General features: G+C 38.3%; 2 long non-coding RNA genes and 1 pseudogene across 2 annotated transcripts in view; 1 reads left to right on the top strand and 2 right to left on the bottom strand.

Moving 5' to 3' along the window:
* The window catches only part of LOC107130697 (uncharacterized), a 276,412-nt gene that overhangs the window by 156,406 nt on the left and 97,685 nt on the right, over window positions 1-22,321 (bottom strand). The window contains exon 3 of the long non-coding RNA XR_012416642.1: window positions 20,420-20,522. This is a non-coding gene — a long non-coding RNA (uncharacterized lncRNA). The remainder of the gene's footprint in view (window positions 1-20,419; window positions 20,523-22,321) is intronic.
* Window positions 3,646-20,629, top strand: LOC135964821 (uncharacterized). Its single transcript, XR_010577494.1, has 3 exons — window positions 3,646-3,713; window positions 19,194-19,335; window positions 19,716-20,629. It is a non-coding gene; the product is annotated as an uncharacterized lncRNA (long non-coding RNA).
* LOC102145983 (heat shock protein HSP 90-alpha-like) lies at window positions 15,268-17,594 on the bottom strand (annotated as a pseudogene).

The raw sequence follows: 22,321 nt of genomic DNA, 5'->3' as shown, positions 1-22,321 counted from the left end.
CGATATACACTGGCAGGTTGGCAGGCCATCCACCTGTAGAATGACGTGGAGTTTGACCAGGGTGGTCAGAGGACAGCCCGGGCCGCTGAGTGGCCCGACTCTGGGGGAAAACCATTTCCCTTCTGGCTCCCGCATCTGCTGAGAGCTATTTCCACTCAGTGAAAGCTTGCACTCATTCTCCAAGCCCGCGTGTGATCCGATTCTTCCACTACGCCAAGGCGAGAAACGCTGGGATACAGAAAGCCTCCTGTCCTTGAGATAAGGCAGGGGTCTAATTGAGCTGACTAACACAAGCCGCCTTCAGACGGCTTAACTAAAAGAGCACCCCATAACACATGCCCACAGGGCTTCAGGAGCTGTAAACATTCACCCTAGATATTGCCGTGGGGTCGGAGTCCCACCGCCTGCCTGTCTGTATGCTCCCCGCAGAGGTTTGAGCAGCGGGACACCGAGGAAGTGAGCCACACCCCGATCACATGCCCTGTGAGGGGGATAAGGGAACTTTTCCTGTTTCAGCAAGAAAAGACTTCCTAATTCTGAACACCAACCTCAGGTCTCCCATGGTGGGCACACCCGTTTAAAATGCAGAGCAGAGGAAAAAACAGAGCAATAATTTGTGTTCTTTGTGAGCAGGATAGCTCTTAAGAAGAAGGTTGAGCTATGCATACGTGTCCTTTCTTACCCGACACTCAAGTCACTCTTTCTTCCACGGGGAAGGCTAAGAAAAGGGTAACGAGATGCCTGAGTGTGGCTAGAATGAAACTTCCCTTTACATAGCTTTATGTTTTTAACAAACAGCTCCGTTCATTAGAAATTATTCAGTAGATAGCTTATCGTCATCTGCTTTATTCTGGAGCACCATGTTAGAACTTTAGATATAGTGGTGAACAGGGTAGGCCCAATTGCAGCTTCCAGGGGCCTTAAAATCTAGAGTGGTGAGCGGAAACAAAATGTTCTCACAAGCATGAGAAGCATCCCTAGGGAGCTGTGGCAGCGATCCAACCAAGAGATTCAGAAACACCTTAAAAGAAGTAACATTTTTGTCTGTGACTTGAATGATAATAGGTATGGGAATAAAAAAAAAGAAAGGAAATGTGTTTAGTGGAGAGATGGGATGGAGGAAAGAGAGAATTAGAGAAGGAAACTCCAAGCAGAGGGAACAGAATATGCAAAGACCCTGTGGTGAGAAATGACCTGGAGGGTTCCTGAAACTGAAAAGAAGCAAACCCACGTTAGGGATCAGGGAGTGAGGAGGAGAACGATGAGAAGGGAGACCACTACATGGAGCAGGAGCCCAATTCTGGCTGTCCTGGTGAACCAGGTTAATTGACTTATATTCTTTACTAAGAGCACTGTTGGGAGCCCAGGAAAGACTGCCGGTCAGATGTCGCCATGCTGGTCCAAAGGAGCCAGTTCACTTTGCCATTCAAGTTAGTCCATAATGTTGTTTTAAGCTACTGTCTTCTTCGTGTCCCTGGAAAGAGAGCTCCATTTTACAGAGATTGCCTTACATACGTCACCAAACTTTCTCCCTCTACCTCTATGCTTACCGTCTGTTGCTTGGAATGTCCTCTGCCCCCATGTCCACCTCTTCAAAATCTGTTCCTCTGTTAAGTCCCTCAGTATCCAGCCTCTCACCTGAAATCTCATGAGCTCGAGTAGCATATGATGCAAAGAACATGGGCTTAAAATTCTTTAATTCCAGTTCAGTGTCTATTGACTCTCAATGGATTTCTTAATCTCTCTGAGTCCCAGTTGACATCAATCCAAAAGTGGGATAAGATGATCTGTCACTCACGGTCATTAGGAGGATTAAATGAAATGACATTTGTAAAAGCACCCAGTACATACTAGGTCCTCAATAATCACTAGGCTCTTTTCTCTCTCTTCCTCTGAGCTAAATCCCTGTATAACATATAGAGTGGAAAATTACGTGCTGCTTTGAAGTATATTTTTTATTATTATTTAAGTTTTCAAGCAGCCCTATCACAGCCACAAGTTTAGGCAACCGGAAATAAGAATGGACAAAGAAGCTGTTATTGATAGTGGTGGAAGAATATTTATGCTTAGAGTCTAGAAGCACCAAATGACCACTCAGGATGAAGCCAATCAAGATTGATGGGGGGAAAACCGGGAAATAAACTAACAGTCATCAGATTATTTTCTGTGGAGTGGACACTCACGGCAATAGATATATTTATAAAATTGAGATAAAATTTACATGACATAAAATTAACCATTTTAAAATGTTCAATTTCATGATACTTTATGCATTCACAATGTTATGCAGTCATCATCTCTAGCTAGTTCCAGAATATTTTTATCACCTCAAAAGGAAACCCTAAAGCAGCTTCACAGAGCTTTTAAGAGGGCTATCATCTCATCCTCTCCTCTTATGTATAGCAACAAAGCCCACAGAAGTCAGGAAACATAAACAAGATCATAAGTCAGGAAACATAAACATAAACACATTGGAATGACAATTCAAACCCAGGTCTTTGGGCCCATGAGCCATGTTCTGTGCTAATCACAGCAACAGATTATCCAGGATAGCAAAATGTGCTCTTTCTCCTCCAGTATGATTTTACTTGTACCAAAATGTAGCCAAATTTGAGATTTAAGATTATGATTTACCCTACTGATGTGGAAGAGAGAAATATGTACCCTGCTGCCTCTTCCTCTATGCCCTAGATCCACCAGGAAGGGTCCAGAAGCTCTGGAAATGTCATTTCCAACCCTCTGTCTATTAATTTATTTTCTCTTCCTCTGTCTCACATTCAATTCTAACTCAATCCTGTTTGTCAGGAAAACAACCAGAAGAGTGGTTCTTAAACTGTTGTCCCTGGGCCAGCAGAGTTAACCTCAACTGAGAGCTTGCTGGAAATGCTTATTCTCAGACTTTTCCCCAAACCTAGAGAATCATAAATTGTGTAGTTTGGGCCAGCAAGAGTGTTGTATCAAGCCCTTCAGAGGATGATTGTGATTTACCCTAAAGTTTGACAGTCACTGGCCTACTGTAGAAGAAAGAGGAGTACCCCCCGCACACATCTCTGCAGCTCATTCAGAATCAGAATCAAGGCATGCAGCACAGAGCCCCAATCTGGGAGACATGAGATCAGGGTATTTCTCTCACGTCTCCCTATAACTATGTGAGTTTTCCATAACTTCTGTCAAACTTCATTTATGCATCTGTGAAATAAAAGGAATGACATTTATTGAGCTCTTTCAAATGAGCTTCTCAGCTTAGTTTTGCATTTCTCACATTATATGCCAGTGTTACAAAAATTGTTTAGTCCAGCAGCCAACATCTGAAAATAGATTGTGAGCTTTTGAAAGTTGGTACTATACACACCTAGGAGGTACAATACTAAATCTACAAACTCATGTATGCAATATTTTTAAAAATTTGTATATGATTCAATTGCATCAAAAGAAGAGAGAGGCCATCAAGATCTGAAACAAAAAAGCTGCATTTATTGCTTGCTAAACAAGAAAAAACTGCACTGTACTTGCAAGACAGTCACCCCAAACGACACAGGAAAGGAAATTATGTAAGTATTTCGGAAGTGTGCAGTTCCATCATCAAAGTTCTAAAGAGTGTACATTGTGATACAATGTGTGTTGAAGATCACCTTGTCCTCCCTATTAACTCTCCAGTGTCATCTACCTTGCTGTCATTCTCTCACATGGCCTTTGGTCATTGGTTCAGACAGGTCAGCATCACTGACCATAAGCCTCTTATATACTCCTGGGTCAATCTTGAACACCCAGGAATTCTGTTAACCCCATGCCAGTCCGGGACATGAGAATCTGCAAAGCTAACTGATACTGTATCAGCTAAAACTCGTCATCCTACCATCCTGGTGGAGCCCTGCAACCTCCTTCAGCCTCTACCTAGAAATCCATCTGGGGTTTGTGTGCCTCACCTGGCTTAGTCCAGGAAGTATAAGATAACGTTTCCTTTTTCAGGAACTCATCAAGGTCTAACTAAACTCTATTGCTTTCTCTTAAAATTTATTCCTCTAGTCAGAGAAATCATTCTTAGAGTGGGAGTGGGAGCAGAAAAGACAGGGTATCCCTGCCTAATCATTCAGTTTTCTCTTAAATTTAGTATATGTCTACAGTACTTTCTGCTTCCTAAAGATCCTAATGTTTGTGACCCCAAAGCCAAGAAAAGCCTATCTTATTTTTGTTATTGACATTTTCCCTGTCATGTTCCTTCTCTGAGGCAATGAACAGAGAAAGATAAGGATAGCTAGATACAGCTCTACTCCAATAGGGAGAGGAGAAAGGACATAAGGAGAAATGGTAAAATAGACAAAGATCACTTAATATTTCATTTTTAACTTTTTTATTATAATTTTTGTGTGTACACAGAAGGTGTGTATATCTATGGGGTTCATGAGATGTTTTGATACAGATATGTGATGCATAATAATCACAGCATGTAAAATGGGGTATCCATCCCCTCAAGCATTTAGCCTTTGTGTTACAAACAATACATTTATACTTTTTGGCTGTTTTTAAGTGTACTATAGTCTATAGTGACTGTAGTCACCCTGTTTTGCTATCAAATACTAACTAAGATCACTTAATATTTCAAAATTTTTATTCTGCCAAATTTATTCAGGTATATTATTTATTGTTCAATATTCTATGTATATTATTTACTTTAATACTAAAATATTTTTCAACATTTTTTGTCCAAGGCCCTAAAAACAGATCTTGATTTTGGCAGTCGAGGCCAGAAGTTGCAGTGATTATATTAAAAATCAGCAATTATTTTTCTTGATCGAATAAGGATTGTATTAATAAAATCAGCTCATATGTTATTACAGAAGGGATACTGTACAATATATTTCTACGTGTTATACATTGAGTTCTTTTATTTATTCATTCGATAAATATTTTGTACACAGAATTCTTTAGTATGAGAAAAGTTCTATGATTGGCCCTGAGGCAATAAAAAGGACAAAAACCAGGAAATGCAAAGTCGTGGACATCAGAGATTAGAAATGGAGGTAAAACAAGGATTAAAACAACAAATAATATGTAACTGTTGACCTAGCCTCCTTGAGATTTAGGAATAATCATACGTAACTGTTGACCTACAGTCATTCAGGCTCGGGAATAATAATACGTAACTATTGATCTAGTGTATAGGGAATGTTCACTTGGAGCACTATTGTCATTCAGAGGAGGAAGATATTACATCAGTCTTGAGGAAAGATCTATCTAAACAGGTAAATTTCGGATCTTGAAAAACAAAGGAAAAAAATACGGATATATTAGAGGGTAGGAGAATTTTAGGGGAATATCCTCATGATATTCCCCTAATATAGTAGATATAGTAGCTATTCCTCTACTATATACATAGTAGAGTCCCCATGTATATTTCTATTTTGTAACTCTTTTTATAACTATAACATGTATAAATACATATATTTTTCTTTTAACTGAAAGAATGCATCTTTCTCATTAGCCTGTAGATGCAGAGAAGGGAAGGATTGGATCAACTTCATTTATCACTGCATCCCCAACAGACAGTGCATAGTAGGTGCTCAGTAAATATCTGTGAACAAAAGAGTGAAGGCATACATGAATGACAGATAAAGTTTCAGATCAAACAAACATAAATGATAGAGAGAAAGTAGTGGTGCAGAAGCTATGTGCATAAACGTGTTAGTAGTAGGAAGAATAAAAAAGAATTTTGGAGCCACATGATGGCAAACAATGAAAAGTTGCAGCCTCTGTATTTTATTCCATAGGACTTAAGAAGCCATTGATGCTTTGAGAAATGGCATAAGTAGAGGTGTTTGAGAGCTGTGTATGTTAGAAAGGTCACCTTGGCTGCACGTGGGACCTGAATGGAACGAGGGCAAGCTCAATGGTGGATGTACTGGTAGGAGAGCATTGTATTTGCAGGCTTGGGGAATGGAGTGGTGAGGCAGGTGGAGGAGGATGCAAAACACTTCAGAGGGAGACATTACAGGAACTAGTAACTTACAGGATGGAGGAAGAGTTACAGATTATTCCACGGGTTTAGGTTTAGTTTGGCTAACGAGATGGTGGTAGGACTGTGCAAATAAATAGGAAACACAGAATCAGAAAATCATCCCTATCATCCTCCTTTCCCAACAAGACCAGTTCCCTTGGTCTGTTGAATAAAATCCAGACAAGTATCATCTTGCATAGAAACTCAGGATACCTTAAACCAGATCTATGTATCCTGATCCCAAACCAAGGATAAGACTCCTTACTACTGCACTTCCGTCCATCTTAAGCCTTACCATTCCAACTATGACTTTTCCTAAAGTAATAGAGAGAAAGTATCTTTGTGTATAAGAAAAGCATAATTTTTCCCCTTAGCTTTTTTCTTATTTTGACATACTTTCAAATTTACATAAGAGTTTCAAGAATACACGAAGTCTCATACACCATTCACCTAGATCCTCCCAATGTTAATGTTCGCTTTCTCCTTGTCTTTTCTTCTTCTCGTCCCTCCTCCCCCATAATTAAATCTATTTTTTTCTGAAATGTTTGAGAATAACTCATAGATGTGGTGCTCCCTTACCCTGAAGTAATTCAGCTTGTAGTAGTTAAAGACAATGATAGATGGTACTTACTAATGTAATTATACGGTCTTTCCTAACTAGTGTCTTTGCTTTCCTTACTCTCCCAGACAATTATGTCTTTGGAACAAAGAGACAAGAAGACTATGCTAAGACAGTACTAGAACTACAGATTATAACTAGAGAGGAAAGCCTTTCTTTCCACCTATTGGGCTGGATGTCCCATTCAGCATCTCTGCACAGCTTGGTTGAATACTGTTTGGCAGCCCTTATCACATTGGCGACTTTTGTTAATGAAATAATTCTGCATTTACCACAGAGCCTGACACACAGTTTGCAATCAACCAACAATACACATCTATTGAAAGAATGAAGCCAAGTCCTGCTCTGCTCTTAACCTTTGAGATACTAAGAGAACTACATAATTGCTTAAGACCAGATAATACTAGCTGAAGCTTGAACCATAAATCCTAATCCACCACTCTCCCTTTACCAAATTGACTTAGTCATAACATGGGGCTTTTTCAACTAAAATAAATCCTCTAAAGTCTTTGAATGAAAATAGACAAAGAAGCAAACTTATTTCTACTTTTCCTCTAGATAAGTGGTTCACCGCTATCATGGTACATCAGAATTACCTGGGATGCTTTTTAAAACACAGATACCTGATATCTGAACCTTGCCACCAGAGATTCTAGAGTTTCTAATTGAGTTGTCTTGTTGTGGAGCCTATATCATCTTTTTTTCTGTTGTCATTGCATTGTGCTTTGTTTTATATTATCAGTTCCTCTTTTCAGAATGGTTCTGTGGTGCTGCCACCACTATCTCTTAGCTTTGTTAAATTATTCCGTGGTAACAAACAGCCCCAAAACTCACAGGCTTGCAACAACAGAGGTTTATTTCTTTCCCATAGTATCTGTTTACATGGGTCAAATGTGGCTTCTCTCCCATTCTCTTCACTGCAGGACTCAGACTCAGACCAACAGAACAGCACCTCTCTGGGACGTTGCTGGTCTCAGGGAAGAGCTACTACATGTTCCCTTATGTGAACATTCTTTGTACACAATGAAACCTCAATATTAAAATTTGTAAAATATCATCATTGCTAGGTATTCAGTCAACTATCAGAAATACTATTACCAAAGGTAGTCATACAAAAAAACTAGGCAAGTAGGTCTCAAAACACAGACTTTTCCTTCCACTGTGCCATCTCACGGTGATCCATTTTTCTTTCTTTTCACAGCACCATGTCCATGTGGATATGACAGACTGTATCCCATAGAAAAACTACACACACAAAACAAATCTTCAAAATCCTGGCTCTTTTTTCAACTTCTAATGTTCCAAAATATTTCAAAACTACAAAGAGAAGCCCAATATTTATTTAGCAATGATATTTCATCTGTTTCTCTCACTCTGCTTCATACTAAAATTAAAAGCTGATTGCCAAGGAGTCCAGGTACTATGGAGATTAGAAACATAAATAAGATTAAAGTTTAAGAGAGACAGCATGGCTGAAAGAGAAAGCCAGAGAGAAAAACACAAAATCATGAGGGTGGGAGGCAGGAATATCAGCCCTAAAATAATTCTTCAGGGAAAGAGATAATTCAAACTTGTAGACATACTTCTTAAATACAGCCAAATTCAAACACGACCCACTTGGAGGTTTTGGCAGTGTTTTCATTCTTTCTCTGAGAAAAATGTCTAGATTATCAGAATCTTAATGATCAGAACTATCTAAACATAAGAAGGCAGGGAGACCAAAAAACGCCCCGTTTGATTTTTAATGTCACCAATGACAGCTGGGTGAACCCTAATAGCAATGAATAGTTGACCCCATATATGACACCACCGTTTGGGAATCCATTTCCCCAAATCTGGGCATAATAAGTGATTACCAGTTATGATGTTAAAAGGCAGTTAATCAATATGCAACACAGACTGCAAACGTGAACTCCCTTCTGAAGGTCTCCCATTCATGCCACAGTATGGCAAAGCTAAAAGAAAGTTTAAGCTGTAGTACCTTGTCCTATCCTTTCTTGATATATTTGAGATGTCTCAGATGCAGGGAATAGATGTAATCTTCCTAGCAGGCAGCAGCATACCAGTGGCAGGGCTAGATTTAGAACCCAGACCCCCACTTCTTTTATACTCATTAGGTTTCAGTTAATGCATTGGAACAAACTGAGAAGGGTCAGGAGATGAGACATGAAGACAATTATGTTAACTGTATCACGGACTAAAACTTTGTGTGATGAGCACTCAGACTGGCTTAGTAACACTTCTTTGAAATGAACTTAGCCCCTAAAACTGCAGACTTTCCTTGTAGGGGTTGGTTCCTTCTTCCAAACCCACCAATAAGATAGGTCAGTCCTCTTCTGGTTGAAGTGGAGATGCGGAGGTATAAAAAAGTTGGGGCAAGAGGGCAGGGACATCGTTCTAAAGGAGATCCCTTCGTAGAAAACATGAGACCAAGAGAAAGAACTCTCCCTAACATTTCAATTCCCTAACATTTTTATAATTTATAGAAAATTAACATTTTTTAAATTATAGAGCCCAGTCATCAACCCAGGATCTTCCAAGGGGTTATATCTTATAAGGAGTTATAAGCCAAACCCTTATAACAGAAGATCAGCAATCTGTCAAATCATTCCTGCCTCCCTTTTCATGAAGTCACTCCTTCAGTACTGACCACTATACCTCGTGGTATCCTTCTGGTACACTGAATATTTTGCCCCCAGAATGGATCAGACAGCCCTAAAATATGCCAGATAGATATAAGTTAAATGAACTCCAAGGCCGTGCTGTACCTAATACTGGAAATTTATGTTTTATTCTACCTAATTGTGCCCTGCCACTTTGTACAAAAAAGCTCATCAGAGGTTCTGTAATGAGATCAAATGACAACCTAAATGGTGCTCCAGCTCTCAAATATTGGAAATGGAGAGATGTTACAGGTGTAAGCCACCATGTCTGCCCCAGAAGGATTCTTGATCCCTTCACTTCTACAACCTGAGCTTTCATACTATAATAAATATATTTCTGATAGGGTCTCAGATTTGTATAAGTCCAATTCCAAATCTCTCATGAGCTCCCCCTTTTAAAGAATCCAAAGAATTAATAAGGCTAAAAATATTATTTTGGCACTTGCTTCATGATCAGAAAATTAGAAAGCATAAAGTTTCAGTCTCCAAATCATGTAAACCAAGTAAAATGTTACTCTGGTACTTAATTGCCCCCAGGGAAAAGCAGAAACTCAGAAGTATCTGAAGTTGTGAGCATTGCGGATGCTCATGACGAGAATGCTGGTCAGTCTATTTAAGCTATTTAGAGTCTATAGACTGGAGCTGAAACCTATTTAGGAGAAATCTTCCATCAAGTATTAATGGTGTATTTGCCATACCTGATGGGGGAAAATGTCTCACTAATCTACTTTCCTTTTTTTTTTTTTTTTTTTGAGGCAGAGCCTCGCTCTGTCGCCCAGGCTGGAGTGCAGTGGCTTTATCTCAGCTCACTGCAAGCTCCGCATCTTGGGTTCAAGTGATTCTCCTGCCTCAGCCTCCCTCCCGAGTAGCTGGGACTACAGGTGCATGCCACCATGCCCAGCTAATTTTTTTGTATTTTTAGTAGAGATGGGGTTTTACCGTGTTAGCCAGGATGATCTTGATCTCCTGACCTCATGATCTGCCTGCCTTGGCCTAATCTACTTTCTTAAAGGGCTGCATTTATGAAACTCCTCCCTTTCACGAAAGCAAGGACATACCCATTTGTGGAAGCCTCTGTTAATTCAAAACCTCTTAACACTCTTGACCATGTTGAGCTCAACATTCCTGGCACCCAGGACAACGTCAATCCCACAGCCTTCACATTATCTTTGTGAGCAAGCGTGTTCATTTCTGAGATGGTGCTGTTCCTCCTTGCAGTGAAATTCCTTGGGTCATAAAAAAATCTGCCTTCTAGACTTCTCCTCATCCAAACGTTTCTGTTAAAGTCACTCAGTATATTCTAGAACTAAGGCTGCTATTGATGCTTTGGAAATGTTTGTTCTAGGGTCCTGGTGAGGATCACTTCTTCTTCCACGAGGTCCTCCAGACTTTGTCTTTGCTCCTTTTAAATGATCCCGGTCTTGAGTAGAAGTTCTTTCTGCTACATCCTATTTTGCTGCAGTAAACTATGCCTTCAATGTTTCTTTTTCCTCTGTTCTGCTAAGTCTCACAGGAACACTTAACTGAGTTTCTAACTATTCAATCTGCTTCTTTGGCATCTTTCCTTCTCTAACAAATAGAGTTCTACTGTTTGCTGTAATTAAATGCCTTTCTTCTTTTCTTTCTCTGCTTTTTTGGTCAAGATATTTATTTGTCCAGTATTAAATGCTTAATTTTATCTTATAGGATGTTTCCCACAATGTAATATGTAAAATTAATAATTTCTTGGTGTGCCAAAAGCCTCTCTCTCTCAAGCCTCTTCAATAAGTCTTGTCCATTTTCTTGAGTTGAAGCATCCAATCCAGGAGATAATTTTCTATCATACTACATCTCATGTAGGCTGGACTTAATAATCATTATTTTGCTTAGATTCCCTATGTGTGTTGTGGTAGAAAGAATCCTAAAATAGTTCCTAAGATATCCTACCCTAATCCCTGGGACTGTGAATAGGATAAGTTATCACACTGGGGATTGCGCTACATATTATATGGCAAAAGGAATTCTGAAGATCTCATTAAAATTATTCATCCGTTGACACTGAGTTAATCAAAAGGAAGATTGTGTTATCATGTAATTAATCTAATCATTTAACTGTAAAGAGTTATCTCTGGATAGTAGCCTTAAAATCATAAATCCAAAATTATATTAAATGTAAAAGCTGCTAGTTCACCTATAACATCTATGTCACTGTGAAATCGATCCAGAAGTTCTTTTGCATATGTTCTGATGATTTCTTTTGCCTATACAGACTTTCTGAATCACTCACACGTCTCTCCCAGTCTTCAGGGAATTCTTTATATGGTCACCTGTTAGTGAGTGCCAGCACCCTGGCACGTGACTTCCAGTCTAATTTCCAAGATCTTTCCTCTTTTCCTTTATTATATTTCATTGTACAACTGTCATTTTTTTCTGATCTAATAACAACCAAAATATCCTAAGGCCCTGTTTTAGAGCACTTATACCAACGTGCAGTTACTTTTAATTTTATATCTGCTTATCATAGCCTTTAACATCAAATTTCCCTTTTATATCTGCCTTATTATTTTTCTAAGATGTCAACATTTCTTCTAAGGTAATCTCTTTTTTTGTTTCTGCTTTAACGCTCTCTTCCCGTACTTAATTTCCATTTTTCTATTGCTGTTGTCCAGACAATAAGACTAATGCATACTAGTCAATATATTCTAGTTATTCCTTGATTGTCTCCATAATACCTTTGTGGTAAATATTTGAGGCACAGGTAGCCTTTTGAGTTACCTGATTAACCTCTAGATTTTCAATAAGTATCTCTAAGAAAATAGTTTATTCTTTTTTACAGTGAAGATCTCTCTTTGTTTTGTTTGCTGATAAAACATACCACCATTCTGTGGACAAATACATTTTGTCTTGGGAAACTAAAGTCATGGTCAGAAGCTTCAAAATGAACAAACTCCATGCCAACTTGACACCATGCAGTGGTGTGCAACTATCAGGAACTGGCAGACAAGCTCATATTTGTAAGAAGTTAGGACCTTCAGGTTCTTCCTTTGGTCTTTAGTGTAGCAAAGGGAATTTAGAGCCATAAGTTTAATGCTGCCTGCCTAGGCCTGACAATAACAATTTAAAGCAAGAACTTTACACATTAGGGCTCTGCAGTACAAGTGGAACATAGCTAGCTTTATAGTTTTGAAGTCCCATTTGCAGATCTGACTCTTGGCTGAGGATCTCAGGAAAAGCAGAAATTCTGTACCACCCATCATGACCAAAAGGTTCCAATCCATCATGACCAAAAGGTTCTAATCTCTGTCTCAACCTTGCCTGAAACACTAAGGCAAGCCACATCTGAATGCTTTAAGGCCCACCTACAACAGCCCAAAACGAAGATCTAAATGGCCATCATATTCTATGGTGTGTGCTTATTAAAATTCCACCTTGCTTGCATAATAAAACCTACTCATTTGTAGACCAGGCTCCAGAAGGACGAAGTACACAACTGTAAAACCAAAACCAGTCCCATGGTTCAACACAGGTCACTACAAACTAGTTAAGATCCCCCACGGATACCACAAGCCAAAGTTTTGGGTCCAACACCATGCTCCTGGTCAACAAATCCTCTGTCCTGTACCTTTTATTTTACCCTTAAATATTATTTCTTATCTGTGTTTAAGATTATTTGCTTTCACCAAATGACAGAATATTAGTAGTCAATAAACAATGTCTCACTGTTTTCTAATTATGGGGCCACCTGAGAACTGGATTCAAGATTGGAGAAATGAAAATGTCAGCTTCACTACGATAAAAGTTGTTAATAGTTATTAATATGATTTCCATATAGAGCCAATGGTCTTACTAACACTCTGATTTAAACTTAACTCCAAATAGCTGTTTCCCTCTTTAGGCATATAAAGTCATCCCCCACTAAATTGGTGCATAATGGAGAAAACAGACTAAATGTTTCGTTTTTACAAACACGAACATCCCAAAAAGAAGCACCAGAATGAACCGAGCAATTCACTAGTCAATTAAATTACTTTCTTCTCTGAAGGTGGAGGTAAACAAAGAGGCCAAGATGTTGCTGTAATGGGGGAACTTCTGCATAAAAATAGGAAGCCAGCGAGGAAAGAGGCTTGCCACTGGACAGTTAGAATCTTGGCTCAATTTTGAGTATTGCTAAAGAAATTAAGTCAATCATATAGATGGAAACATGCTAATTAATTACTGAATGCTATTCTTAATATAAAATCAAAGATATAAGGAATTAAGAAATTATCCAGCTTAATCATTTATTCATTCATCTATTCATTCCTTTATTCTAGCAAAATTTATTGAAGGTAAACCATATATATGACATTGTTCAATCCCTTCTTTTGACAATGAAGAAACCAAGGACTAGAGAGGTAAATCAGTTTGACCAATATCACACAACAAATCAGAAACAGAGCCTAGACTGAAACCCATTCTTCCAGGCATCCTGGAAGGAGTGGACATTAAAATATGTGCTGTGGGGCAGGTCACATTTGAAATGCTGAACTCAAATAACCTCCAAGAAGTTATTGACAATGACCATGACCTAAAAGGAAAAAAACAGAGTATCAAGAGAAAGTGTGGAAAATATATCATGTGAGAAGTGGAAGAAAGTACGCTGTGGTGGAAAAAATTTGTGCCCCAATATCAGATGACCTGTTTTCAAGACACAGATTCACTCACGTGGACTTGCCATAATTTTGGTCAGGTCCCATCTTCCCAAGCTTCCATTTCCTCCCCTGTAAAATGAGGGTGATAATAAAGTCACTGCCGTTCTCACAGAATTGTAGTGAGAAGTATAGATGATGATGGGCCAGGATGATTTACGTAAAACTGATGTGAAGTTAGACATTTATTATTATTATTATTATTATTATTATTATTGTTGTTGTTGTTCTTGTTATTAATATTTTAAAAACAATAGAATTGAGAATGTTGAATCAAGAGACAGTAACAGCAAGTTGAGCCATGGATATTTGAGTTCCTGTCTCTCAAAACAAAGGGAAAAAAAGATGAATAAAACATGTTTGTTTGGCACTTTTCTAAATTATTATTACAAACTCACAACTAAATAGTGGTGTGATTATTGTGATCCTAACTATGAAGATGAGGAAAACGAGGCTTCAGAGAGGCTATGAAATTTGCCCAAAGGAGCATTGTGAGGAAATAGAGGAGACAAGGCTTAGATGGACAGGAACTCCATCCTCTCTCCCTACACCACAGTGCCAATCAATATACACTAAAACAGCACAGCTGGGAGAGCAGATCAGAGAGGTGGAGAATGAGCTGGGATCAAACTTGAGTTTTCCTGGCTGGCTCAAAGCATAGCTACTTTCCATCATCAAGGCAAAGAGCAGTGTGAGGGGGGTATGAGCTCAAGAATAAAGCTTCTTGGGTTTGCATTTGGGTTCTGGCAATTACTTGCTATATGTTTTTTTTTCTTTTAACTCATCAGTATTTGTTACAACTTTAAGCAGAATGTGACTGGAGCACTACATTTCCATCCACAAGACCGAGTCTGAGTTATTTTCGAACAGTTTTATGATATGCTTAGGGAGGCTTATAACTTTGCTCCTCCAAACAATAGTTTTCTTTGGAAAACAAGCCCTGTGGAGAGTTCCTTCCATCAAGCTGCTTCAGTTTAACCTATTTCTAGATGACTAGTACATGCAGAATTGGCAACTACAGGGGATGAAAAGTTCAAAAAGTAGATCCTACAAGATGTAACAAATACTTTTCTAAACATCAAGGTATAGCTCAGGAACACTTTGATAGCAAGATTTGGTCTACTTAGGAATCTGGCTTGATAGCTAAACACTTTAGACCACAAAGTTAACATCATGTTACATACATCTTACAACACACATTACCCCAATCTGTTAAAATAAAAACAATGTGAAACTAAAAAAGCATTACTAGCTCTGCTTTAGTATATAAGGTATCACAGCATCACTTAGAAGTAGACAGAAATCTTATCTTCCCCTTAAAGTAGTTGTCATGCCATACAGACTTTTTAATATTAACAAAAATAAAGAAAAACATCCTTGAAAATATATTATCAGAGGAATTGTAGAGTATTGAACAGGTAAGTCATCCCTCAGCTGGAGGTTAGTCTATTTCTTCCATGTGTGATGTGTCGTCATCTCCTTCGAGGGGCGGCATTTCTTCAGTTACAGCTGCACTGGTATCATCAGCAGTAGGGTCATCTTCAATACCCAGACCAAGTTTGATCATCCTATAGATCCTGTTAGCATGTGTCTGGGGATCTTCCAGATTGAAGCCAGAAGACAGGAGTGCAGTTTCATAAAGCAAGATGACCAGATCCTTCACAGACTTGTTCTTATCAGCCTCTGCCTTTTGCCTTAAGGTCTCAATAATGGAATGGTCAGGGTTTATCTCCAGGTGTTTCTTTGCTGCCATGCAACCCATTGTTGAGTTGTCTCTTAGGGCTTGAGCTTTCATTATTCTCTCCATGTTTGCTGTCCAGCCATAGTGCTTGTGACAATACAGCACGGGGATGTCACCAATCGGTTTGACACAACCACCTTTTCAACTTTTTTCTCCAATATGTCTTTCATGATTTTGCAGAGGTTCTTAAACTTTGTTTTTTTATCTTCCTGTTTCTTTTTCTCTTATTCATCCTCTGGAAGTTCCAAGCCCTCTTTGGTGACTGACACTAAAGTCTTCCCCTCAAATTCCTTCAATTGTTGGACACAGTACTCATCAATGGGCTAAATCATATAGATCACTTCTGAGCCATGTAGCCATGTTTCCGAAGACGTTCCACAAAGGCTGAGTTAGCTACCTGGTCCTTGGTCTCACCTGTGATGTAATAGATATGTTTCTGGTTTTCCTTCATTCTGGTGCAGTAGTCCTTGACAGAAACCATCTCATCACCAGAGGTAGATGTGTAGTACCTTAACAGCTCTGAAAGCTTCTTCCGATTTTGAGAGTCTTCGTGTATTCCAAGCTTCATGTTTTTAGAGAACTGCTCATAGAACTTCTTGTAGTTCTCTTTATCTTCTGCCAGTTCAGTAAAGAGTTCCAAGCATTTTTTGACCAAATTCTTCCTGATAACTTCCAAATTTTGCTTTGTTGTAACATCTCACGGGAAATATTTAGAGGGAGATCCTCTGAGTCTACCACCCCTCTAATGAAGTTCAGATATTCAGTGATTAGCTCCTCATAGTTATCCATGGTGAAAACTCTGCATACATACCATTTAATGTTGTTCTTTTTCTTTCTGTTTTCAAACAGGTCAAAAGGAGCATGTCGTGGGACAAATAGAAGGGCTCTGAATTCCAATTGTCCTTCAACTGAAAAATGCTTCACTGCCAAGTGATCTTCCCAGTCATTGGTCAAGCTCTTGTAGAATTCTCTGTACTCCTCATTAGTAATATCGTCAGGATTTCTGGTCCAGATGGGCTTTGTTTTGTTGAGTTCTTCTTGATTGATGTACTTTTCCTTAATCTTCTTCTTCTTGTCACTATCCTTCTTTTCTTCTCCTTCCTCATCAGAACCAACATCTTCAATTTCAGGTTTGTCTTCAGACTCTTTCTCTTCTTTTTCTTTTTCTTCTTCTCTGTCTTCCTTTTCTTCAGCCTCATCATCATTGACTTCTTTATCACGTTCCTTCTCCACAAAAAGAATAATGAAATAGCCAATAAACTGAGAATGTTTCTTCACAATCTCCTTTATTCTTCGTTCCTCCAAGTACTCAGTTTGGTCTTCTTTCAGGTGTAGGATAACCTTTGTTCCACGACCCATAGGTTCACCTGTGTCTGTCCTCACTGTGAATGATCCCCCTGCTGAAGACTCCCAGGCATACTGCTCATCATCATTATGTTTGGTGATCACAGTTGCTTTCTCAACAACCAAATAAGCAGAATAAAAACCAACACTGAAATGGCCAATCATAGAGACACCTGCACCAGCCTGCAAAGCTTCCATGAACGCTTTGGTCCCAGACTTGGTGATATACCAAGGTTATTGATCAAGTCAGCCTTGGTCATTCCAATTCCAGTATCCACAATAGGGAGGGTTCGATCTTGTTTGTTTGGTATAAGGTTAATATGCAGCTCTTTCCCAGAGTCTAATTTACTGGGATCCGTCAAGCTTTCATACTGAATTTTGTCCAATGCATCTGATGAATTTGAAATGAGCTCTCTCAGAAAGATCTCTTTGTTCGAGTAGAAAGTATTGATGATCAATGACATCAACTGGGCAATTCTGCCTGAAAGGTGAATATCTCAACCTCCTCCACCTCCATGGGTTGGTCTTGGGTCTAGGTTTCCTCAGGCATCTTGGCTAAGAAACCGCACAGGTTCCACAGCACAGCAGCACCAGGATGCTAAAGCAACTCTACTTGCTATATGGTTTTAGGCAAAATAATCTGTCTATGTCTCCCTTTTCTCAACTGAAAAATGGCAACGATAATAGATTATCTTTTCAGGCCATTATTATGTGAGAACATGTGAGATAATGCAAGTAGGATGCTTGCAATTGCATGATATAAATACAAACATTATGCTGAACTCTACCAGAGGAAATAGAATGCACAGTCTTTTATTCTCTGGTCCAAGATTGGGAGAGAGACTGGGCCAGGTAACATTCAGGTTCCCTTCGAACTTTTAGACCCTAACTACACTTTTCTATCCCTCTACCCTATTTATTGCCAGCCAAAGGCCTCATGGAAGAGTCCTGTAGCCCAGCCAAGTACTTCACTCAACACTGATTTTGATCATAGCAAAAGGAATTTGGAAAATAACATCAAAGTGCTAGGTACAAAAATTGATTTTTAAAAATAGGTTCACTAAAGCCACTTCAGAGAATTTGCTGACATAGTTCAGATATTTAGGGATTTTTCTGCCTCTTCTTTTAAACTGATCAAACATTTATCACAGTGTCCAAAAAGGCCTAGATTCCAGGAAGTCTGTACTGAGGCAAAAAAAAAAAAAGGTTTCAACCAGACAGCATGCTGTCACATCTTGATGTCAGAGATCAAACTTCTCTCAGGGTGTGAGGAGGGGACAAGTCTTAACAGGCAGTTTTAACTGTAGGATGAGAATAAGAAAGGTGGCATTATTTTCCAAGTCCCATTGATATTGGGTGAAAATGACAGAAAAACCAAAGTGTTTCGCTATCCCCCACATAACTCAATGCTAACATGGCTCTAATTGAATTAAGGATAAGTTCCTGTTTAAGGTGATACACATTTTTGGTTTATTTTAACTAATTTTTAAAAAATAAAATTAAAAATAATTTTAAACATAATTTTTTAAAATAATTATCGCAATGGAGGGGTGGGGGTGGCCGCTCTTACAAAATATTGATGAGAATGTGAGATACATTCTTTTGGAAGGCAGTATGATAAAATACATGCATCCACTCCCACAATGTATTTTGATCCTAAAATCCCATTCCTACAGATGTTATTAAGCATGTAAGAAACATCAATGTGTATGATCAATGCAGCTTTGTGTGTGACAGCCAAAAATCAATGGAAAAAGAAAGGTTCAGAACTATAAAAGCAGTGAAATAAATTATGACATATCAATTAAATGGAATATTAGCTGGGTATTAGACTGCAGATTTAGGAAAAAAAATCATGACGGGAAATCATTATAAGCAATTGTCAAGTAAAATGAGCAGGTTATTAGAGAATGTGAGCTGTATAAGTGTAATTGTGTGTATTCATTTACACAGAAAAAATAAAACCTAGAAAGATGGATTACTAAAATGTACACAGTGGTTATTTGGAGATAGTGGGATTCGGATAATTTTTATGTTCTTTTCCATGCTTTCATGTATTATCCAAATTATTTCAAATAAATTTCACAATAAATATCAATTCACAATAAGAAATAAAATCAATAAACTACTTTAACAAAGGTTGATCTACTACTACTTTTTATAGACAAAGAAGACAAATGGAGATTTGCAGAAGAAAATATCAAATGGATTATCCTGGTAGTCTCCAGAGAACTAACTGAGTCATCCACATGATTTAGCCCCATCTCCATGCTTCATGTGATAGGAAACAGAATTTTGAAGTTGAGGTAATAATGAAAGGCCCAAATCACCTCTGCCACTTATTGACCATGTGATGTTAATTTTGCTGAGCTTTAATTTCCTCATTTGTAAAATAAAGATCAATAGTTCAAAGCTTTATTGTGAGAACTCATTGAGAAGATAATTTTGAAAGCAATTGAACATGGCCTGTTCATAATTGGACTTTAATACATGCAAGATGCATTACTGTATCATTCACCTATTTAAAAACTGAGTTAAAAACATTAAATAAGGTCCAAAATGCAATTACGTTATGGAGGACACAGAAAGCGAGCACCCACTGAAGTTTGGCTCTCTCTTCTTCTCTTCTTTGGCTGTACCTGAACCTTATTCCCTTCTCAAGCCTCTGCTCTCGCTTTCCTTTCAGGACATAAGGCAGCATCACCAAACGGCTCTCCAGGAGAGCTGCTACCTCTGCCAAAGGCAAAAAGGATATAGGGAAGCTGCCACAGCATCTGTTGGCTCCAGGAAGACACCACCTTGTCTGTGGCCTAGGGATAGAAGGATGACACCTCACCTAGTTACTTTATACATGCCAGTTCGGCACTAGCAAAACCCAGAGGCCAACCCTCAGACTGGAGCCTGAAATGTTGCTACGTAAAACCTGCTGTTTCCATGACTGAGCTTGCCAGCTGCAACAACATCAGCAGAAAGATCGCTTCTGATCAACTTCTCCTTCCAAATCTCATGTGAGTGCAACTGCTGGCCGAAACGCAATGTAACCAGAACCCTACTTGTAAGGGAGTCTGGGAAATGTAATTTTTAGATTACTAGTTTTACAAAAATAAATGTATATGGAAGGAGGTTGGAATGGAGGTTGAGTGCTGATCTGCCATATCCGCACTGCATCTCCTTTAGACTCTGACACAAGAGGTGGCCTTTCCCTGAACCCTATGCTTTAGAAGATCCTGAATACCACAGATGCAATAAGAGTAAATTTATAAAAACACATTTGTGCACCTATCTCTTGGGAACCTATATTCAACAATGGCACAGCACAACCCGGAAACGAAAGCGTCAGCTCACAGGCATTGTTCAGGCCTCAGAGAAGCGTTTCTCAAGATCTCTTACCATATATTCTTGAAAGGAAAGATAGCCAAGTCCAAATTCCATGTAAGTTTGTGAATGCAGCCACTTCAGACTTTGGGGGTGGACATGACTTTGCACAAAAGACCTGAATAGTGAAAATATTTGGGAAAGGGAAAAGATACAATGATTACTTTGTGAAATTTTTCCTCTCATGAATAATTTTTTTGGCATTATTAAAGCACCAGATTTCCAGGAATCTCAAACATCCATTTTTCTTGAATCCTTTCATATTACAATTTGTGGTTTGGAAGGTACTCCACTATTCAGAATAATTGCATGTATCAGCTGAGGAACATTTCAATATTAAACCATGCACTTCACTCTTAAGTATAACATGTGTTTAGTATTATCTCAATTCTTTACATTGGCAAGTTGGTGATCATTGAATGGAAGAAATTTGAGTATTTTATTTTTATAAATATATTTAATAAGATGTATATACATAAAATAATTATATTTGAATAATTTTACTTAAATTTTCATATTAATTCATTTTAATATTTCATATTTCTATTTTAATAAGCAATATTAAATATTGTATAAGCCAGGTATGGTGGCTTATGCCTGTAATCTCAGTACTTTGGGTGGCCAAGGTGGGAGAATGGCTTTCAGCTCAAGAGCTTGAGACCACCTGAGCAACACAGTGAGATGCTCATCTCCATAAAAAACTAAAATATTAGCTGGGTGAGGTGGTGCATACATGTAGTCCCAGCTACTTGGGAGGCTGAGGTATGAGAATTGCTAGAGCCCAGGAGGTAGAGGCTACGTGAGCCATAATCACACCTCTGCACCCTCAGCCTGTGCAACAGAATGAGATTCTGTCTCAAAAAGTAAAAATAAATACTTGGTAAGACAATTTTTGAAAATGAATGCAAAATAATTTTAATTTTGTTAATATTTACACTTTTAAAAATATAATTTACATTTTAGTTTGCATTTAGTTTAGCTTTTCTGAAAATATGTTTAAATTTTATATACTTCATATAGAACTCTATTTTATATTTTAATTTTTTAGAATATTACTGCCAATAGAACACAAATAACAAACTTTTTATTACAAAAGCATCATGATTTTGCTGAAATAAAGTAAACAGAATACACAGACATGAACAATAATTCTGTTAAGTTGCTGATATATTTTGCTTACTTCCTTTCTTTGTTCTACTCCTATTCCTTGGGGTCACAGAAAAGACACCTGTTCTTCATTATACCTGACAAGCCCTCAAATACTTCAAGAAAGTCACTGTGAACCTCTGAACCTTCTCTTCCCCAGGTCTATTTCAGGTTAAGCATATACTCTCCATCCATTGTCCATTCAGTCACGTCACTATTATTTCAAGTGAAAAGCCCTTTGAGAGTGCCTACTGTGTGTTGGACGTCGTGTCTAAGCACTAAGCACACAGAATAAAATAGATAAAGACGTCAAGTTTCAACAAAGAAAACCTTAAGCAATCTCTTTTGATATTTGATATCTATTTGACAGTTATTCCTTTTAAATGCAGTACCAAGAAGTGAGCAGCCTATCCAGCCATAAGAATGCACCTATTTCCCTTTTATTCATCCTTTTATTAAACAGCCATTAGCAACAACAATAAAATATTGCCTTCTCATGATGTGTCAGGAGACTTGGGGATTCTAAGATGGAAAAAACAGAATTGTTATCCTTAAGGAGTCCAAGAGCAAATGTCAGGGAGATAGACACAAATACAATGTGTTAACTTCTATGACAGAGGCCAGTATAGGATGCTAAGGGAATTTTCTGCCAACTCAAAAACAATTTTATTTTACTCCATTTCATCTTCAAACTACAACCTATGTAGCCAGCTTGCTTATACTTATTGTCACCACTTCTCACCTCACTGAAATTTTTAATTCACTGAAATC

The sequence above is a fragment of the Macaca fascicularis genome, chromosome 8 (assembly GCF_037993035.2).
Source record: "Macaca fascicularis isolate 582-1 chromosome 8, T2T-MFA8v1.1".
NCBI lineage: Eukaryota > Metazoa > Chordata > Mammalia > Primates > Cercopithecidae > Macaca > Macaca fascicularis.
This window is presented reverse-complemented; position numbering and strand designations above follow the sequence as displayed.